Source organism: Coregonus clupeaformis, chromosome 11, assembly GCF_020615455.1.
Source record: "Coregonus clupeaformis isolate EN_2021a chromosome 11, ASM2061545v1, whole genome shotgun sequence".
NCBI lineage: Eukaryota > Metazoa > Chordata > Actinopteri > Salmoniformes > Salmonidae > Coregonus > Coregonus clupeaformis.
The window spans coordinates 29,123,454-29,145,945 of NC_059202.1; positions in this window are offsets into that span (position 1 = coordinate 29,123,454).

Consider the following 22,492-nt stretch of genomic DNA (forward strand, 5'->3'; position numbering starts at 1 on the left):
AAGAATGAATGGGGCCATGTATCGTGAGATTTTTAGTGAAAACCTCCTTCCATCAGCAAGGGCATTGAAGATGAAACGTGGCTGGGTCTTTCAGCATGACAATGATCCCAAACACACCGCCCGGGCAACGAAGGAGTGGCTTCGGGAGTGGCCTAGCCAGTCTCCAGATCTCAACCCCATAGAAAATCTTTGGAGGGAGTTGAAAGTCCGTGTTGCCCAGCGACAGCCCCAAAACATCACTGCTCTAGAGGAGATCTGCATGGAGGAATGGGCCAAAATACCAGCAACAGTGTGTGAAAACCTTATGAAGACTTACAGAAAACGTCTGACCTGTGTCATTGCCAACAAAGGGTATATAACAAAGTATTGAGAAACTTTTGTTATTGACCAAATACTTATTTTCCACCATAATTTGAAAATAAATTCATTAAAAATCCTACAATGTGATTTTCTGGATATCTTTTTCTCATTTTGTCTGTCATAGTTGACGTGTACCTATGATGAAAATTACAGGCCTCTCTCATCTTTTTAAGTGGGAGAACTTGCACAATTGGTGGCTGACTAAATAATTTTTTTCCCCCACTGTAAGTATTTGATACACCAGAAAAGCAGAACTTAATATTTGGTACAGAAACCTTTGTTTGCAATTACAGAGATCATACGTTTCCTGTAGGTCTTGACCAGGTTTGCACACACTGCAGCAGGGATTTTGGCCCACTCCTCCATACAGACCTTCTCCAGATCCTTCAGGTTTCGGGGCTGTCGCTGGGCAATACGGACTTTCAGCTCCCTCCAAAGATTTTCTATTGGGTTCAGGTCTGGAGACTGGCTAGGCCACTCCAGGACCTTGAGATGCTTCTTACGGAGCCACTCCTTAGTTGCCCTGGCTGTGTGTTTCGGGTCGTTGTCATGCTGGAAGACCCAGCTACGACCCATCTTCAATGCTCTTACTGAGGGAAGGAGGTTGTTGGCCAAGATCTCGCGATACATGGCCCCATCCATCCTCCCCTCAACACGGTGCAGTCGTCCTGTCCCCTTTGCAGAAAAGCATCCCCAAAGAATGATGTTTCCACCTCCATGCTTCACGTTTGGGATGGTGTTCTTGGGGTTGTACTCATCCTTCTTCTTCCTCCAAACACGTGGAGTGGAGTTTAGACCAAAAAGCTCTATTTTTGTCTCATCAGACCACATGACCTTCTCCCATTCCTCCTCTGGATCATCCAGATGGTCATTGGCAAACTTCAGACGGGCCTGGACATGTGCTGGCTTGAGCAGGGGGACCTTGTGTGTGCTGCAGGATTTTTATCCATGACGGCGTAGTGTTTTACTAATGGTTTTCTTTGAGACTGTGGTCCCAGCTCTCTTCAGGTCATTGACCAGGTTCTGCCGTGTAGTTCTGGGCTGATCCCTCACCTTCGTCATGATCATTGATGCCCCTCGAGGTGAGATCTTGCATGGAGCCCCAGACCGAGGATGATTGACCGTCATCTTGAACTTCTTCCATTTTCTAATAATTGCGCCAACAGTTGTTGCCTTCTCACCAATCTGCTTGCCTATTGTCCTGTAGCCCATCCCAGCCTTGTGCAGGTCTACAATTTTATCCCTGATGTCCTTACACAGCTCTCTGGTCTTGGCCATTGTGGAGAGGTTGGAGTCTGTTTGATTGAGTGTGTGGACAGGTGTCTTTTATACAGGTAACGAGTTCAAACAGGTGCAGTTAATACAGGTAATGAGTGGAGAACAGGAGGGCTTCTTAAAGAAAAACTAACAGGTCTGTGAGAGACGGAATTCTTACTGGTTGGTATGTGATCAAATACTTATCTCATGCAATAAAATGCAAATTAATTACTTAAAAATCATACAATGTGATTTTCTGGATTTTTGTTTTAGATTCCGTCTCTCACAGTTGAAGTGTACCTATGATAAAAAATTACAGACCTCTACATGCTTTGTAAGTAGGAAAACCTGCAAAATCGGCAGTGTATCAAATACTTGTTCTCCCCACTGTATTTATTCACCCCCTTTGCTGTGAAGCCCCTAAATAAGATCTGGTGCAACCAAATACCTTCAGAAGTCACATAATTACTTAAATAAAGTCCACCTGTGTCCAATCTAAGTGTCACATGATCTGTCACATGATCTCAGTATATATACACACATACCTGTTCTGAAAGGCCCCAGAGTCTGCAACTCCACTAAGCAACGGGCACCACCAAGCAAGCGGCACCATGAAGACCAAGGAGCTCTCCAAACAGGTCAGGGACAAAGTTGTGGAGAAGTACAGATCAGGGTTGGGTTATAAAAAAATATCAGAAACGTTGAACATCCCACAGAGCACTATTAAATCCATTATTAAAAAATGGAAAGAATATGGCATCACAACAAACCTGCCAAGAGAGGGCCGCCCACCAAAACTCACAGACCAGGCAAGGAGGGCATTAATCAGAGAGGCAACAAAGTGACCAAAGATAACCCTGAAGGAGCTGCAAAGCTCCAAAGCGGAGATTGGAGCATCTGTCCATAGGACCACTTTAAGCCGTACACTCCAGAGAGCTGGGCTTTACGGAAGAGTGGCCAGAAAAAAGCCATTGCTTAAAGAAAAAAATAAGCAAACACGTTTGGTGTTCGCCAAAAGGCATGTGGGAGACTCCCCAAACATATGGAAGAATGTACTCTGGTCAGATGAGACTAAAATTGAGCTTTTTGACCATCAAGGAAAACGCTATGTCTTGTGCAAACCCAACACCTCTCATCACCCCGAGAACACCATCCCCACAGTGAAGCATGGTGGTGGCAGCATCATGCTGTGGGGATATTTTTCATCAGTAGAGACTGGGAAACTGATCAGAATTGAAGGAATGATGGATGGCGCTAAATACAGGGAAATTCTTGAGGGAAACCTCAAGAATCCCAGTGGCTAGATGTGCCAAGCTTATAGAGACATACCCCAAGAGACTTGCAGCTGTAATTGCTGCAAAAGGTGGCTCTACAAAGTATTGACTTTGGGGGGGTGAATAGTTATGCACGCTCAGGTTCAGTTTTTTTGTCTTATTTCTTGTTTGTTTCACAAAGTGGTCTTGAAAGTGGTAGGCATGTTGTGTAAATCAAATGATACAAACCCCCCAAAAATCCATTTTAATTCCAGGTTGTAAGGCAACAAAATAGGAAAAATGCCAAGGGGGTGAATACCCCACTGTATGTGAGGGTATACCTATGTGGTGTGGTAGAGGAGAATGATGCCTCCCTGTGCCACCAGGGCATCCCGGCCGGCGTTGCAGTGGGTGCAGGCAGTGGAGCAGGGCCAGGCGGATGGCCTTATGGTCCGGGTCCTTGTTGTGCCAGTCCTCATACAGCTTCAGCAGGGCAGAGTCGTAACCCTTGGCTACAGCGGTCCTAACATTGGCCTCTGAGACAGAAATGTGTAGGTTTTAAAGTCCACAAAGCAGTAGTTATATATTTTGTATTTGTATATTATTATGGATCCCCGTTTGCTGCTGCCAAGGCAAGAGTTAAAAAGTAGGAAAATTGGGGACTGTGAAGAGACCTCTGGTGGCATGTCTTGTGGGGTATGCATGAGTGTTTAAGCTGTGTGCTAGTCGCTTAAACAGACAGCTTGCTGCATTCAACATGTCAATACTTCTCACAAATACAAGTAGTGAAGAAGTCAAGCTCTCCTCTACTTTGAGCCATGGGAGATTGACATGCTAATGTTAGCTCGCCGTGTACATCTAAGGGCCAGCCGTGCTGCTCTGTTCTGGGCCAATTGTAATTTGCCTATGTCCCTCTTAGTGGCACTTGACCATATGACTGGACAGTAGTCCAGATGCAACCAAACTAGGGCCTATAGGACTTGTTTTGTTGATAGCGATGTCAAGTAAGCAGAGCTGCGCTTTATTATGGACAAACTTCTCCCCATCTTAGCTACTGTTGCATCAATATGTTTTGACCATGACAGTCTCCTCAACTTGCTCAATTTCCACATTATTCATTACAAGATTTAGTTGAGGTTTAGGGTTTACTAAATGATTTGTACCAAATACAATGCTTTTCATTTTTGAAATATTTAGGACTAGCTTATTTCTTGCCACCCATTCTGAAACTGACTGCAGCTCTTTGTTAAGTGTTGCAGTGATTTGACTTGCTGTGGTAGCTGACATGTATAGTGTTGATTCATCAGCATACATAGACACACAGGCTTTACTCAGTGCTAGTGGCAGGTCATTAGTAAAGATTGAAAAAAGTCCTGACATTGGCCTCTGAAAGTAAGAGAGAAATGTGGAGGTTTTAATGTTCACAAAGCAGTAGTTACAGTATATAGTTGTGCTATATTATATATTTATTGAGCCGCTATGCTTAACAATGCATCCTTCGCCTATTTATCAAGCCAATGGTGGTGATGTCAAGGATCTAGAGCCGATGATCAATGACTGTTATTATTTTGACATGGAGAGCTACCTTTTCTTGGAAGATGTAAATATTGCATTGCACACAGCGTGAGATGTCAAGGCCGGAAAAATATACACTATAACATTCAGTTGACATGTGCAAACGTATCTGCAGGGTAAGCTTTTATCACAGCTCTCTAGACACAGAAAAGCTTTTCTACCAGGTTTAATAGCAGTAGAAACACTCAAGCATCCTCATTTCCAGCTCACTGAAAGACAACAGAATGAAATAAACTTGGAAATGTGAAGCACTTTCTCCTGTTGGCATCACTTTATCTACCTCTCTGAAGTCTGAACCCCCTCTACTTCTCGTCAATGATAATTTGGCAAGGCCTAACTGAAGTATCCATCATATGTCCAGCAGAGAGCTGAGGCTAAATGGTTGAAAGTAATGAGGGAGTTTAAAAACCTTTTTCAAATATTTATTCACATGTGGCCTTTGCATCAACTTAAGTATTAGCGACCACCTTAGTGTTAAAGAAAAATGTGTGTTGCATTTGCATTAGTCCCTTGTCTGTTTACTCTGGGTAAATGTTTACTTCAAGCAGCTGTATTAGCTATTCATATTGAAACTGATCCTGGCTGGCGTTTTTTATTTTTCATGATATGCTTCACCGTGCATTTTATTATAAAAAATGTAATAAGAGCATGCATCATCTTGGCACTAAGAGGCCAAAAAAACAATACTATAATGTACTGACATGGCGAAGTGAAATAAAAACATGTGGCATTTGGTGACATAATGATGAATATGTGGAATGCAGGAAGACTGATCCAATGGGTATAAGATGAGAAACTCAATGAGATGAGGGCAGTTTGTGTTATAACACATGTAGGCTCCATGATCATACCATTGCACAGAACACCTGTGTGTATCAAAAAGCTTCAGAAGAATTTGGTAAGAAGCCCTTTAGGTCAACTGGTATGATAATGAAGGTCTAGTGAGTGCTGCAACATCTACATAATTGATGGAAAGACTGTTAGTACAGCCAGGACTTGTGGAATAAAAATTAAGTGAGGAATCATGCTCTGGCTTTGTTTAGTTAGCTAGGTATAGACATAAGCCTAACTAGATCTACTATCCACAATGGCCATGAACCCCATTACTGTTCAGTGAATGGGAGGACGATGTGCACACTCCCATTGACACAGCTTGCTGATCTTATAACAGAATGCATCCTTGTATCTGATGAAGAAGCTGGGGCCTGGCCAATACCCAAGCCAGAGCCAGAGCTACACTCTGCTGCTGATAGAGAATCTATGGAGCCACTGCAGTAGTCCATAGAGCACTGAGCAAGTGTAGTGTTGTGAAGGTCATCGGACGTGTGTACTGCACTGTATGTTGGACTGGGGCAGCATGGGAAGTGCTCAAGTGTATCTCCCCAGTACAGTGTCTGACAGATGATCACAGGAGATGGATTGTAGTGTGAATATGGAAACAAATGAGAAAGGATTGGGGATTCTCTCACTAGTGCAAGTGCTCCCCTCTCCCCCCTCCCTTCTCTTTCCCTCCCTCCCTCCTTCCCTCTGTCTCTCTCTCCCACACACTCTCTCTCCCCTATCCCCTAGATCTCAGGGTTCTTAGAGCTCCAGCCCTCTGCTAAGCACAAACACAGCTTTCTAAAATATGAATGACTGCAATGGGTTTTATCACTCTCCCACAGGACTGGAGATCAACTTGTGGCGAGATGCATGCAGATGTATAGGAGCGGGCATGTAGGTAATGCATACTACACAGGTGACGCATACTAATCCACATTAATCCAATAATAACCACAGGGGCAGTTATGTTTGTATGTAATCGATCTTGCTGTAGGCCCATCTGAAAATCCTAGAAAGTAGATTTTTAAAAATATGTTTTGATTTTTGATGTTCTAATCCTATGGAGATATGGGGGTATTATTTGTATTGAGATACTGTGTCATGACAGCAGCCCAGAAATAAGGCATCAACACATGGACTAATACGTAAGAGTGGATGCAGCTCAAGCCTAGTTTAACCGGTTAAACATTGGAAATTCAGCATGAAAATATGATCCATCTGGGATCTTCCTTTTCACATTTCATGCCATCTTTGTAGCTGTCGTCTGAGCAGCTTTACAGAAACATCATCCATCCTTCAACGTCTAAATGTGTTACACTGAAATAAAAAGCACAACTATCTGATCGTCAAACAGCACAAGGAAAAACCCGTTGAATTGTTTGGTGGTTATCAACTACCTCTGACTCACATCCCCCTGAAAGAACAGGAAAACAGGACCGTAAAGAAAAAACATCACAAACCGCATAGACAAAGAGCAGCGACTGCACTGGAAACTGCTGCTGAATGAAAGATAATTAATTGCACCATCACCGCCTAGGTGCACATCTTTAAAATAGGCTTCAGAGAGAACCAGGATCCTAATGTTATTTACAAGCAGAATCATTCAGCAAGCAACTGCAGTGCATCAACAGGTGCAGAGCCTGTATACACAAAAGAGAGCGCTGAGGGACTGAGTGAGGCACAGAGTCACACTGCCACCTACAGGTAGACTAAAACACAGCTGCCTGGCTGTTATAAGAGAGGATCTCTCCTCACAGAGATGAGAGCATGACTGCAACCTCTCCCTGGCAGATTAATAGCTGAGCTTGTGTGTTTTCATGCCTTTACACATTTTGAATGCCGGGAGAAAACAGTAACTTGATTTTGTTGGAGAAAAAAAGGATTCCCCCTGACAATAAAAGGAAATAACTGCTGTTAAAGCACACTGGGAGCTATATTAAAGTGATATTTACTACAGTATCAATAGCTAATATGGATTGTGTTCTGAGCAAATATCCTGTGAGGGAGATGTGATATTAAATCATTGTCTGACAAGTTGTAAAGTTGCAGAGAAGCTCAGTGTAATCATGTTATACTGAGTATGATTGTGTTTCAACTGAGTGAATCTGACTGGGAAGAAGCTGTTAGAAATAGAAGTGCTGCAAGAAAACAAATCAATTCAATCACTTCATAAAGATGATCACTCTGAGTACAAACACAGACATGGGGACTGGATCTGTATTATAAACATCCAAGAAGATGTGAGCTAAGTACAAATGAAAAATACTTAATTAAAATCCCAATAGTATTTCTTGTCATATGAGTATTTCACCATTGCCTCTGCTAGCAAAATTGCTAAAACTACTCATTACTATTACCAGTTACCCACTGGCTCGTAATAGACTTGATGAAATTACCACATTTGACCAGTTAATTAAGGGGTTTGATGTCGAGAGAATAGATTAATCGTATGGTCAAAACAAAGCCTGTGGCACTGACCATTCAACACATAATAAGGACTGGAGTCGAGGCTATCCAAAACATAATAAGGGCTGGAGTCCAGGCTAATAAAACACATAATAAGGCCTTGAGTCGAGGCGATCCAACCAGTGGAGGCTCCTCAAAGGAGGAAGGGGAGAACCCTCCTACTCAGGGAATTTCATAAAAATAGAAATCTAATTTATTTATAAAACCGATAACCCCAAACAGCAAGCAATGCAGAGGTGGAAGCATGGTGGCTAGGAAAAACTCCTTAGAAAGGGAGGAACCTAGGAAGAAACCTAGGGAGGAACCAGGCTCTGAGGGGTGGCCATTACTCTTCTGGCTGTGCCGGGTGGAGATTATAAGAGTACATGTCCCCTGTAGCTCAGTTGGTAGAGCATGGCACTTGTAACGCCAGGGTTGTGGGTTTGTTTCCCACGGGGGGCCAGTATGAAAATGTATGCACTCATTAACTGTAAGTCGCTCTGGATAAGAGCGTCTGCTAAATGACTAAAATGTAAATGTACATGGTCATTAAGGCCAGATCGTTCTTCAAGATGTTCAACCGTTCATAGACGACCAGCAGGGTCAAATAATAATCACAGTGGTTTTAGAGGATGCAACATGTCAGCACCTCAGGAGTTCTCCTTTTTAGATAAAACTATACTAATTATATTCACGTCACCAAAAATCTGATTACACAATGTAGCCTCAACAGCACTCTCTGGGGTAGCACCATGGTGTAGCCGGAGGACAGCTATTATCCATCCTCCTCTGGGTACATTGACTTCAATACAAAACCTAGGAGGCTGATGGTTCTCACCCCTTTCAATAGACTTACACAGTAATTATGATGACTTCCGGAGGACGTTCTCCAACCTATCAGAGCTCTTGAGGCATGAACGGACATGTTGTCCACCCAATCAAAGGATCAGAGAATGAATCTAGTACTAAAAGCATAAGCTACAGCTAGCTAGCACTGCAGTGCATAAAATGTGTTGAGTAGATGACTCAAAGTGAGAGAAAAACAAGAGTTTAACAATTTTGAACAAATTAATTTCTTCTAAAATTAAGGACAAGCAACAGAGAGCGAGAGCTAGCCATATTTCATAAAATGTTTTCACTTTCACTTACTTAGCTAATGCAGTTAGCTAATTTAGCCTACTCAAACACCCAGCTCAAACAGAGAGGAATGTTATTTATGTTAGCTACTGTAGCTGGCTAAGGCTATCCAAAACTGGAACTCTTCCAAGTCAAGGTAAGCTTTTGGTTTTATTAATTTATTGCCACCGGGGCCCGCCAGTGTAACTGCTAAACTGCTTGCTGTACACTGTACTGTGTGACTGTAGCGGGGTACTAACGCGTTAGTTCTAGTAGCTATGTTGACTATGACGTTAGCTATTATTGTGAAAACTATGTAGGCTATGTGTAGCGGTTATGATATGAAGGTTTGGCTTGGAGAGGTTTTTTCGCCTGGTCACAGACAGCTGTTGTGTTTTGCACTGAAGTCCAAAAGCGAAGGGAAAAGGTGAGAGGAGGAGAGCGCATAGATGCAAGAAGGAATTATCCAACGAGCAAAGTGATTATGCTGTTTGTATGTGGCTGCTACGAAAGTGAACTGTGTGTGCGGGTAATCAACGGTATATTCATTCCGCCGATTCTGTTGTAAAACGTTTCTTAAATGGAAGCAAACAGAACGGGGATAGACCTACCTACCTGAATTTGTCCAATAGAAACTCTCATTTTGGACTAATGATTACACCCTAGATCAGCTAGATGCGGGCAAGAGTGTGTACGGCTGTATTGAATGTGTAACCTTGATTATTACAATTTGTCTCTCGACCTGTGTTATATACTTTCATTCATAGGCTAGGTTGTAGCAACCTCATGATGGGTATAGGGAAAATTATAGTATCATAATAGCCTAAACCTATCGATGTTACATTGAACTGGGTGAATGGAATATGAATGACAGTCATCCAATATGCTGTAATAGAAATAATCAAAAAAAATTGGCCTCCCCAATCTTAAACGGCACAGACCGCCACTGTATCCAACACATAATAAAGACTAGAGTCGAATATATCCAATACATAATAAGGGCTGGAGTCGAGGCTATCTAACACATAATAAGGGCTGGAGTCGAGGCTATCCAACACATAATAAGGGCTGGAGTCGAGGCTAGGTTTATTTGAACAGTGAGAGACAGAGTAACAACAAAAAAATCCAGAAAAACGCATTTCAAAAATGTTATACATTTATTTGCATTTTAATGAGGGAAATAAGTATTTGACCCCCTCTCAATCAGAAAGATTTCTGGCTCCCAGGTGTCTTTTATACAGGTAACGAGCTGAGATTAGGAGCACACTCTTAAAGGGAGTGCTCCTAATCTCAGCTTGTTACCTGTATAAAAGACACCTGTCCACAGAAGCAATCAATCAATCAGATTCCAAACTCTCCACCATGGCCAAGACCAAAGAGCTCTCCAAGGATGTCAGGGACAAGATTGTAGACCTACACACGGCTGGAATGGGCTACAAGACCATCGCCAAACAGCTTGGTGAGAAGGTGACAACAGTTGTGATTATTCGCAAATGGAAGAAACACAAAATAACTGTCTGGGGCTCCATGTAAGATCTCACCTCGTGGAGTTGCAATGATCATGAGAACGGTGAGGAATCAGCCCAGAACTACACGGGAGGATCTTGTCAATGATCTCAAGGCAGCTGGGACCATAGTCACCAAGAAAACAATTGGTAACACACTACGCCGTGAAGGACTTAAATCCTGCAGCGCCCGTCTGAAGTTTGCCAATGAACATCTGAATGATTCAGAGGAGAACTGGGTGAAAGTGTTGTGGTAAGATGAGACCAAAATCGAGCTCTTTGGCATCAACTCAACTCGCCGTGTTTGGAGGAGGAGGAATGCTGCCTATGACCCCAAGAACACCATCCCCACCGTCAAACATGGAGGTGGAAACATTATGCTTTGGGGGTGTTTTTCTGCTAAGGGGACAGGACAACTTCACCGCATCAAAGGGACGATGGACGGGGCCATGTACCATCAAATCTTGGGTGAGAACCTCATTCCCTCAGCCAGGGCATTGAAAGTGGGTCGTGGATGGGTATTCCAGCATGACAATGACCCAAAACACACGGCCAAGGCAACAAAGGAGTGGCTCAAGAAGAAGCACATTAAGGTCCTGGAGTGGCCTAGCCAGTCTCCAGACCTTAATCCCATAGAAAATCTGTGGAGGGAGCTGAAGGTTTGAGTTGCCAAACGTCAGCCTCGAAACCTTAATGACTTGGAGAAGATCTGCAAAGAGGAGTGGGACAAAATCCCTCCTGAGATGTGTGCAAACCTGGTGGCCAACTACAAGAAAGGTCTGACCTCTGTGATTGCCAACAAGGGTTTTTCCACCAAGTACTAAGTCATGTTTTGCAGAGGGGTCAAATACTTATTTCCCTCATTAAAATGCAATTAAATTTATAACATTTTTGACATGCGTTTTCTGGATTATTTTGTTGTTATTCTGTCTCTCACTGTTCAAATAAACCTACCATTAAAATTATAGACTGATCATGTCTTTGTCAGTGGGCAAACGTACAAAATCAGCAGGGGATCAAATACTTTTTTCCCTCACTGTAAGGGCTGCAGTCGAGGCTACCCAACACATAATAAGGGCTGGAGCCGAGGCTATCCAACACATAATACCACTCAATATTCCTCCCCATTTACTCTCATGGCCTTGAAATAAATCATCTGAGAGAGTCAATAGCACAGTCTATTTGTGATATAACTATTCCATACTACTAGTATACATAGGAGGTAGAGTTTATAAAAGGAGAAAATGATGAGTAAGAGGGGCTGAAGTATACTTACTTGAACATAAAAGTGCTGCCAGTGCATCGATTGCTGCCCTGAAAAACAAAAAAGACAGTCATTTTAAACGGAGGAATTCATACACCAGTGATTAAGGAGCAGCTCTCCTTCTGCAGAATAAAATCATGAAAACGGGCACATCTCCAATGTCCCCGTCAGCATTTTATACAGTGCCTTCAGAAAGTATTCACACCCCTTTACTTTTTCCACATTTTGTTGTGTTACAGCCTGCATTTAAATATATTAAATTGAGATGTTGTGTCACTGATTTACACACAATACCACATAATGTCAAAGTGGAATTTTGTTTGTAAAGAATGTTGGAAATTAATTTTAAAAAAGGAAAAGCTGAAATGTCTTGAGTAAATAAGTATTCAACCCCTTTGTTATGGCAGGAGTAAAAATGTGCTTAACAAATTGCATAATAAGTTGCATTGACTTATTCCGTGTTCAATAATAGTGGTCAACATAATTTTTTTATGACTACTCCATCTCTGTACCCCACACATACAGTACAATTATTTGTACGGTACCTCAATTGAGTAGTGAATTTCAAGCATAGATTCAATCACAAAGACCAGGGAGGTTTTTCAAAGCCTCGCAAAGAAGGGCACCGATTGGTAGATGTGTACAAAATTTAAAAGCAGAAGCTGAATATCCCTTTGAGCATGGTGAAGTTATTAATTAGGCTTTAGATGGTGTATCAATACACCCAGTCACTACAAAGATGCAGGCATCCTTCCTAGCTCAGTTGCTGGATAGGAAGGAAACTGCTCAGGGATTTCACCATGAGGCCAATGGTGATTTTAAAACAGCTCAGAGTTGAATGGTTGTGATATGAGAAAACTGAGGATGGATCAACAACATTGTAGTTACTCGACAATACTAACTTTAATGACAGAGTGAAAAGAAGGAAGCATATACAGAATACAAATATTCCAAAACATGCATCCTGTTTGCAACAAGGCACTTATGTAATACTGCAAAATAATTGGCAAAGAAATGAACTTTTTGTCCTGAATACAAAGTGTTATGTTTGGGGCAAATCCAACACAACACATCACTGAGTGTCACGGTTTCGGCCGAGGCTGCTCCTCTTCCTTGCTCGGGCAGGCTTCGGCGGTCGTCGTCCCCGGAGTACTAGCTGCCACCGTTGTATGTTATCGATGTTTGTTTGGTTTTGTCTTCCTTGTACACCTGTTTCCTTTTCGTGTTCATTATGTCCCCTATAAGTTTCTTGTTTTGTTTGTTGTGTGTAATTGTTCCGCCTGTCATTAGGTGCCGCGTAAATTCTGCTCCTATGTTTTGAGTACAGACGCACTATTTGCGTATCTGTTTGTATTTTGGTGTTTTGCGCACTGTTGCGTAATCGCTCGCCTCCGGGTTAGTAGAGGCCCGTTAGTTTGTATTATTGTCGTCTAGTAAAGTCTGTTGGACGAAGCTTCTGTGTCCTGCGCCTGACTCCTACACCACATCCACATCAGCCGCTGACAGAATTACACACCATAATGGAGTCAGCAGGAGCAGCAGCAGCACCCGAGTCGCTGGAGGAGCGCGTCAGCGGGCAAGACGACAGGATCCTTCAACTCGGATCCGCCCTGCAGGACGTGATCAACACTCTGCACCGATGGGAGACCAGAGGAGTGCCCACACCTCCTCTTACCTTACCACCACCATCGGTCAGTCCTACCATCCAAGCTCCAGAATCCAGTGGGATTTGGCTCTCGCTCTCGAGGGCGTATGATGGCGCCACAGCCGGGTGTCAGGGGTTCCTCCTGCAGGTGGAACTCTACCTGGCCACCATACACCCGGCGCCCTCGGGATACGAGAGCGTTTCCGCCCTCATCTCCTGTCTCTCCGGCAAGGCGTTGGAGTGGGCCAACACCGAATGGAGGGGAATAGACGCCGCCACCATCACCTACGCGGAGTTCTCCCGCCGCTTCAGGGCAGTGTTCGACCATCCACCTGAGGGGAAAGCGGTGGGGGAGCGTCTATTCCACCTCCGACAGGGGAAGAGGAGCGCACAGGAGTTCTCCCTGGAATTCCGGACTCTAGCAGTGGATGCGGGCTGGAATGAGCGGGCCCTCATCGACCACTATCGATGCAGTCTACGGGAGGACGTTCGTCGAGAGCTGGCCTGCAGGGACACCAACCTATCGTTCGACCAGTTGGTGGACATGTCCATCCGTCTCGACACCCTGCTGGCCACCCGTGGACGTCCCGAGTGGGGGCCGTCCATTCCATCCTCCAGCACCTCCGAGCCGAGTCCTATGGAGCTCGGGGGTGCTGGCGCTAGAGAGAGGAGGAGAAGGAGCCCGAGGGGGGCCGTCCCCTGCACCAAATGTGGCCGTGGAGGGTACACTGCGGCTAGGTGCTGGGGAGGGTCTCCAGGGGGACGGGACAACAGGCCACGCACTGGGGAGTCCTTCCAGGTGAGTAGGTGCCCCACTTACCCAGAGCTCTCTGTTGTTCACTTATGTATACCTGTAAGATTTCCACAGGTTGCACCTCATTCCCAGCATAAGGCGCTAGTAGATTCAGGCGCAGCTGGGAATTTTGTTGATCGGAATTTTTGTGTAAAGTTAGGGATTCCCCTCCTTCCTGTTGATGCTCCCTTCCCTGTCCATGCACTAGATAGCCGCCCGTTGGGATCGGGGTTGATTAGAGAGGTGACAGCACCACTTAGGATGAGTACGCAGGGGGGTCATGAGGAAACTATTCAGTTATATCTGATCGACTCTCCTGCGTATCCAGTGGTGCTGGGGCTTCCCTGGTTGATTACCCATAATCCCTCCATTTCGTGGCAACAGAGGGCTCTCAAGGAGTGGTCTGCCCAGTGTGTAGGGCGATGTCTAGGTGTTTCCGTGGGGGCGACCTCGGTGGAGAGTCCGAACCAAGTGCCCGCAATGCACATTCCCCGTGAGTATGAGGATGTAGCACTCGTGTTTAGCAAGACGAGGGCGACGCGGTTGCCTCCTCATAGACAGGGGGATTGTGCGATAGACCTCCAGGCAGGAGCAGCGCTTCCGCGGAGCCATGTGTATCCTATGTCTCAAGAGGAGAAGGGGGATATTGAGACATACATAGCCGAGTCTCTGAGACAGGGTTACATACGGCCCTCAACTTCCCCTGCGTCCTCAAGCTTCTTTTTTGTGAAGAAGAAGGATGGAGGGTTGCGCCCGTGTATTGATTACCGTAGTCTCAATCAGATCACTGTGAAATACAGTTATCCACTCCCTCTGATTGCGACTATGACGGAATCATTACACGGAGCGCGTTTCTTCACAAAACTGGATCTCAGGAGCGCCTACAACTTGGTGCGCATTAGGGAGGGCGATGAATGGAAGACAGCATTTAGTACCACCTCGGGTCATTACGAGTATCTCGTCATGCCATACGGGTTGATGAATGCCCCTTCAGTCTTCCAATCCTTTGTGGACGAGATCTTCCGGGACATGCAGGGGCAAGGTGTGGTCGTGTACATTGACGACATTCTAGTGTACTCTTCTACCCGAGCCGAGCATGTAGCCCTGGTGCGCCGAGTGTTGGGGAGGCTGTTGGAGCACGACCTGTATGTCAAGGCAGAGAAATGTCTGTTTTCCAGGAGTCTGTCTCCTTTTTGGGTTATCGGTTGTCCGCGTCAGGGGTGAGGATGGAGGTTGACCGTGTGTCAGCCGTGCGTAATTGGCAAACCCCAACCACGGTTAAAGAGGTGCAGCAGTTCTTGGGTTTTGCAAATTACTACCGGAGGTTTATCCGGGGTTTTGGACAGGTGGCAGCTCCCATAATGTCCCTGCTGAAGGGGGGCCCGGTGCATTTGCAGTGGTCAGCTGAGGCGGACAGGGCCTTTGGGAGACTGAAGGACCTGTTCACTTCAGCTCCGGTGCTGGCGCATCCGGACCCCGCTTTACCATTCCAGGTAGAGGTGGACGCGTCAGAGGCCGGTATTGGGGCCGTACTATCACAACGGTCCGGCACGCCACCTAAACTCCGCCCCTGTGCTTTTTATTCCAAGAAGCTCAGCCCAGCGGAGCGAAATTATGACGTAGGGGACAGGGAGCTGTTAGCCGTGGTACAGGCCCTAAAGGTGTGGAGGCATTGGCTTGAGGGGGCTCAACACCCTTTTCTCATTTTGACTGACCACCGTAACCTGGAGTACATCCGGGCAGCTAGGAGATTGAACCCTCGTCAGGCTCGGTGGAACATGTTTCTAACCCGGTTCGTATTTAAAATAACGTACATCCCTGGGTCCCAGAACGGTAAGGCAGACGCCCTGTCCGGCGGTATGACACAGAGGAGAGGTCCATTGAGCCCACTCCCATCCTGCCGGAGTCTTGTCTGGTGGCTCCGGTAGTGTGGGAGGTCGATCGGAAATCGAGCGGCCGTTGTGTACCGACCCTAGTCCCCCAAAGTGTCCTGTGGGTCGGACGTACGTTCCGCTCGAGGTTCGGGATCGTCTGATTTATTGGGCTCATACGTCCCCCTCCTCTGGACATCCAGGTATTGGCCGGACAGTGCACTGCCTTAGCGCTAAGTACTGGTGGCCAACGTTAGCCAGGGATGTGAGGGTTTATGTCTCCTCCTGCTCGGTGTGTGCTCAGTGTAAGGCGCCTAGACACCTGCCCAGGGGGAAGTTACAACCCCTGCCCGTTCCACAACGACCCTGGTCTCACCTCTCGGTGGATTTCGTTACAGACCTTCCCCCCTCTCAGGGGAATACCACTATACTGGTCGTTGTGGATCGGTTCTCTAAGGCCTGTCGTCTCCTCCCAATGCCGGGTCTCCCTACTGCCCTACAGACCGCTGAGGCACTGTTCACCCACGTCTTTCGGCACTACGGGGTGCCCGAGGATATAGTGTCTGATCGAGGTCCCCAGTTCACCTCCAGAGTCTGGAGGGCGTTCATGGAGCGCTTGGGGGTCTCGGTGAGCCTTACCTCGGGGTACCACCCAGAGAGCAATGGGCAGGTAGAAAGAGTGAACCAGGATGTGGGTAGGTTTCTGAGATCGTATTGCCAGGGCCGGCCGGAGGAGTGGGCGAGGTATATCCCCTGGGCAGAGATGGCACAGAACTCTCTCCGCCACTCCTCCACCAACCTAACCCCTTTCCAATGTGTGTTAGGGTATCAGCCGGTTCTGGCACCATGGCATCAGAGCCAGATCGAGGCTCCTGCGGTGGATGAGTGGGTGCGGCGCTCGGAGGAGACGTGGAACACTGCACACGTCCATCTGCAGCGGGCCATCCGTCGACAAAAGGCGAGCGCCGATCTCCACCGCAGTGAGGCCATTTAAAGTCCTGAGGAGATTGAACAAGGTGTGTTACAGGTTACAACTGTCTATTGATTATCACATTAACCCCTCGTTCCATGTGTCTCTTCTCAGGCCGGTGGTAGCTGGTCCACTCCAGGACTGTGAGATAAGAGAGACTCCTCCGCCCCCACTGGACATCGAGGGGGCTCCGGCGTTCACAGTTCGGTCCATCTTGGATTCGATACGTCGGATGGGGGGTCTCCAGTATCTCGTGGAGTGGGAGGGGTACGGCCCGGAGGAACGGTGCTGGGTGCCGTGGAGGGACATCTTAGACCCATCTCTCCTGACTGAGTTCCACCGTGGTCGTCCCACGCGCCCTGCTCCGCGTCCTCTTGGTCGTCCCCGAGGCCGGGGTCGGCGCACGGCTGGAGCCGCGCGTCAAGTGGGGGGGTACTGTCACGGTTTCGGCCGAGGCTGCTCCTCCTCCTTGCTCGGGCAGGCTTTGCCGGTCGTCGTCCCCGGAGTACTAGCTGCCACCGTTGTATGTTATCGATGTTTGTTTGGTTTTGTCTTCCTTGTACACCTGTTTCCTTTTAGTGTTCATTATGTCCCCTATAAGTTTCTCATTTTGTTTGTCGTGTGTTGTGTGTAATTGTTCCGCCTGTCATTAGGTGCCGCGTAAATTTTGCTCCTACGTTTTGAGTACAGACGCACTATTTGCGTATCTGTTTGTATTTTGGTGTTTTGCGCACTGTTGCATAATCGCTCGCCTCCGGGTTAGTAGAGGCCCGTTAGTTTGTATTATTGTCGTCTAGTAAAGTCTGTTGGACGAAGCTTCTGTGTCCTGCGCCTGACTCCTACACCACATCCACATTCAGCCGCTGACACTGAGTACCACTCTTCATATTTTCAAGCATGGTGGTGGCTGCATCATGTTATGGGTATGCTTGTCATCTGGAAGGACTAAGGAGTTTTCTAGGATAAAAAAGAAACAGAATACAGCTATAAGCACAGGCAAAATCCTACAGGAAAATCTGGTTCAGTCTGCTTTCCAACAGACATCGGGTGACAAATTTACCTTTCAGCAGGACAATAACCTAAAACAAAAGGCCAAATATACACTGGACTTGCTTTCCAAGACGACATTGAATGTTCCTGAATGGCCTAGTTACAGTTTTGACATTAAAATCAGCTTGAAGATCGATGGCAAGACTTTAAAATGGCTGTCTAGTAATGATCAACAATCAACTTCACAGAGCTTGAATAATTTTTAAAAGATGAATGGTCGAACATTGTACAATTCAGGTGTGCAAAGCTCTTAGAGACTTACCCAAAAAGACTCACAGCTGCAATCGCCGCCAAAGTATTGACTCAGGGGTGTGAATATTTATGTGAATTATATATTTCTGTATTTCATTTTAAATAACTTTGCACCAAAAAAAAAACATGTTTCACTTGTCATTATGGGGTATTGTGTGTTTATTTGAATTTAGGCTGTAACACAACAAAATGTGGTATAAATCAAGGGGTCCTAAATGAATACTTTCTGAAGGCACTGTAGTTTACATAAGCAGAGGCCCCTTCAATAGTAATGTCAAAATCTCCGGTCTTCGAAATTAGGACGATGTAGTAGTGTGTTGTGTTGATCTAGAGCCGAGGTGAAGGGCATAAACAAGCCAAACAAAAACAAATCAAATCGTATTGGTCACATACACATTTTTAGCAGACGTTATTGCGGGTGTAGCAAAATGCTTATGTTCCTAGCTCCAACAGTGCAGTAGTAGCTAACAATTCACAACAACAAAAGTGTTGCATGCAGCCGCTGGAACACAGAACATGTCATGCCAGTGAATTGTTGTCTGTTGATTTGTCTTTGATCCACATTTAGAGGACACAGCTACTGTGACATGCTCCATTATGAAGGATAAGCAGTGTGTGCTTCCCCTCTGATGATTCCACATCAATACCACTCACACAGTGTATCATGTAGCCTAACAAATTATTTAAGTTACCATGCTCTGTTTTCCTAACACAGCACACCGCCATCCCATCTTAGACTCAAACTGAAACAGTTAAGCTAAAACAGTTAGACACAGGCACCTTGCAGTATTGTATACAAAAGAGCCCATGGTGCTATCTGATTTGAGTGGTGAAAAATAAATGATCTTGCCGATTTCTTCTCCGATTTCACATAAAAAATATGATTCATTTCAGCACATCTTAACAGTGGTCATAAAGTTGTTCCTCTCAGCTGTGGCTGTTGTTTTTGCTGTGGGATATAATGCAGGGCTCTGGACAGATCAATGATCACACACGCTCTCACACAGAGGGGCTCATCAGAGGTACAGAGAGTCATGTTAATTATCTTCTGAGAAAAGCTTCTTGGTCATATTAAGGCCCTTTGTGAGGCTCAGCTCATAACCACAGGTAAGCCCTGTGGAACGCCTCTCATCAACTAGCTTGTTGTTCTGAAACCCAGCTGAGTGTGTCATTGTTAGCCCTAAGTGATGTGGTTGCGATACAGCCATACAGTACTGTAGATCTACCTATGGGCAATAACAGCCTATAGTGCACAGTCTGAACACTAAAGGCAGCAAAAAGGGAAATCTGGCAGTATTGCGTTTTCAATACCATGCTGGGGAAAGGCTTTGAGGGCACAGTTCACTACATACTGTACATTACTGATAAGCCTCTTCCTATTCCCCATATGTTTTATTTCACATGTGATCAAATAACGGCATGTTTCCGAATTCTCATCAGAATCCAAGCTGGGAGCAGGGAGCTCTGTAATTGACTGTGTGGTTTTTCACCCTGCATGGATGTGTAGCTATCAGCAGGTTGATATGGAACCTGTCCAATTTCCCAGCAGTTTCTCTCAGTGGCACTCATGTCATCTCATTATCTCACAGTTGTTTGCCGAACAACAGAGCGATTAATGTAATACGGAGGAATGAGAGGGTTTAGGCCCTTTTCTTTAAACCTCATAAGAAATGGGTAAGTAAAGATGCCTTGGTTTGCATCTGTTCTATATCCCAAGCTATTTACATAACTATAGCTCATGTGGGGAATGGAGGACTGCACAGGGAGGATAACAGTGGAACTGGACACTAGCAGAATGGGAGGAGAATGGGAGTGAGACAGTGAAACCACCAGGGTTCCAGAGTCTGAGAGCAGGCGCAGGGCAGTAGACTGTCCTTCATCAGGAGACAGACAGACACTCAGCCTAGACCCCAGAGCTCACAGCTCAGAACTGATGCCAGCAATCCAGTATGTGGGCTGGGAACGCCGGGTCGGAAATGCCACCAGAGTCACTGTGGGTCAGACTCTGTTTAACAATGGATGGACAATAAATGCCACTCAGTAAGAAGAGCACTGACTGGCTGGTGCTGGGATTGTTGATAAAAGCACTTCTAAACTATTACTAAATTAAGCACACACGCAGGTCCGCATGTGCGCACAAACACACACACACACACTGTCCTCGTTTGGCCCTGCGATTCAATGTGTCTGAGTGTGTGTTTGTGTTTACAAAGTATTATAAAACCATGTTTTTGTATATTATGATTAGTTCAAATGTCTTTCGTACAACGAAATCCACTAAGGACTTCAGGCTGGTAAAATTGAGTGAGAACATCAGGTGTTCAAACTCCCCCATGCTGCCAACGGCAGTAATAATTACTTTCCATTTGCACAGTAAGACAGGCCCTATACATATGCCCCCTGCCGTGATCCAACTACATTAAACATGAGTAAACTAGCTACTTCCTTCTAAATGAGCTGCTGGGGAAGGTTCTGATGAATGCAGGTTCAGCATGTTCCTCCACTCTCTGCCCGGCGGACTCTCGCTTTAAGGCACACATTTAATTACAAATCTGAGCCAGGCAAACTTATGCAAATTGTTCAATTTTTGCCGACCTGAAAAAGTTCAGCTTTTTAAGAAATTCAGTTTTAGAAAATGGAAAACCTCTCTTGCTCATGGAGGGGGGAAAATAGGTATTTCTTAGCTACCGTAAAATTTCAATTAAACGCAGTCTCAAATAGCCACCTGTTCCTTTTAATAGCCGGACAACGGCACACATTTCAGTAAATAAATGCCTGTTTCAAATTAATAAACGGCGGATCTAAATGAATTGTTTACGAGGTTTAATGTTTGATTTGTTACATTAAATAATTCAGTAAAGATTCGAAAATATTATGGCAATCATCCGTTTTTATCACCAGTAAGAAACTGCTAGCCATTGGCTGCTAACAGCTGAGAACTGCTAGCTAACTGGCAAGCACAAAAACAGTCAACCACTTCGGGACTACAGAACCCTAGAAATTGGCCGATCGCCCTCTAGTGGCAAACGTAAGACCTGCCGAAAATGCACAGTCAAAGAGGAGAATAATTATTGTCAAGGAAAATATCGATATATTTTGAAATAGAGGCATACTAAGACAAAAGAAACGTGACACGGTGTATAAATGAAAACACAGTGCAGGATATGAAGTAATTGATTAAAATGCTGGAAGTGAATGCAGGAAATAAGCAATTAACTATGCAAATGAGCAAAAGCTGTGTGCATTAGGAAGTAGACGCCTGGCTCAAAGAGAAGCTAGTATCTAATAATCACCATTTGTTTTCAGTGACTTAAGCAAATAAACACCCACACTATGAATTGAAGTTTTACATACAGTGCATTCAGACCAGTGGAGGCTCCTCAGAGGAGGAAGGGGAGGACCATCCTCCTCAGTGAATTTCATAATTTTTTAAATTCTAAAACATTAAAAAAGTTATCCCTTTTAGATAAAACTACACTACAATATAATCACGTCACCAAATAATTGATTAAAACACACTATTTTGCAAATAAGGTCTACAGTAGCCTCAACAGCACTCTGTAGGGTAGCACCATTGTGTAGCCGGAGGACAGCTAGCTTCCATCCTCCTCTGGGTACAATGACTTCTATTCAAAACCTAGGAGGCTCATGGTTCTCAACCCCTTCCATAGACTTACACAGTAATTATGACAACTTCCGGAGGACGTCCTCCAGCCCATCAGAGCTCTTGCAGCATGAACTGACATGTTGTCCACCCAATCAAAGGATCAGATAATTCATCTAGTACTGAAAGCATAAGCTACAGCTAGCTAGCACTGCAGTGCAAAAAATATGGTGAGTAGTTGACTCAAAGAGAGAGAAAAACAATAGTTGAACAGTTTTGAACAAATTAATTTCTTCCAAAATGAAGGAGAAGCAAGAGAGAAATAGAGAGAGAGAGAGAGACTGTCATTTCTTTCCACTTTCATGTACTTAGCTAGTTTAGCCTACTGAAACACACTGCCCAAACAGAGGGATGCTATGTTAGCTAGCTGGCAATGACTTTCCAACACAACACTGGAACTCTTCCAAGTCAAGGTAAGCTTTGCCACCGGGGCCCGCCGGTGTAACTGCTTACTGACTGTAAACTGTAACGTTACTCCATGATGGTAGCGGGTTTACTAACGCGTTACAGTGAGGGAAAAAAAGTATTTGATCCCCTGCTGATTTTGTACATTTACCCACTGACAAAGAAATGATCAGTCTATAGTTTTAATGGTAGGTTTATTTGAACAGTGAGAGACAGAATAACAACAACAAAATCCAGAAAAACGC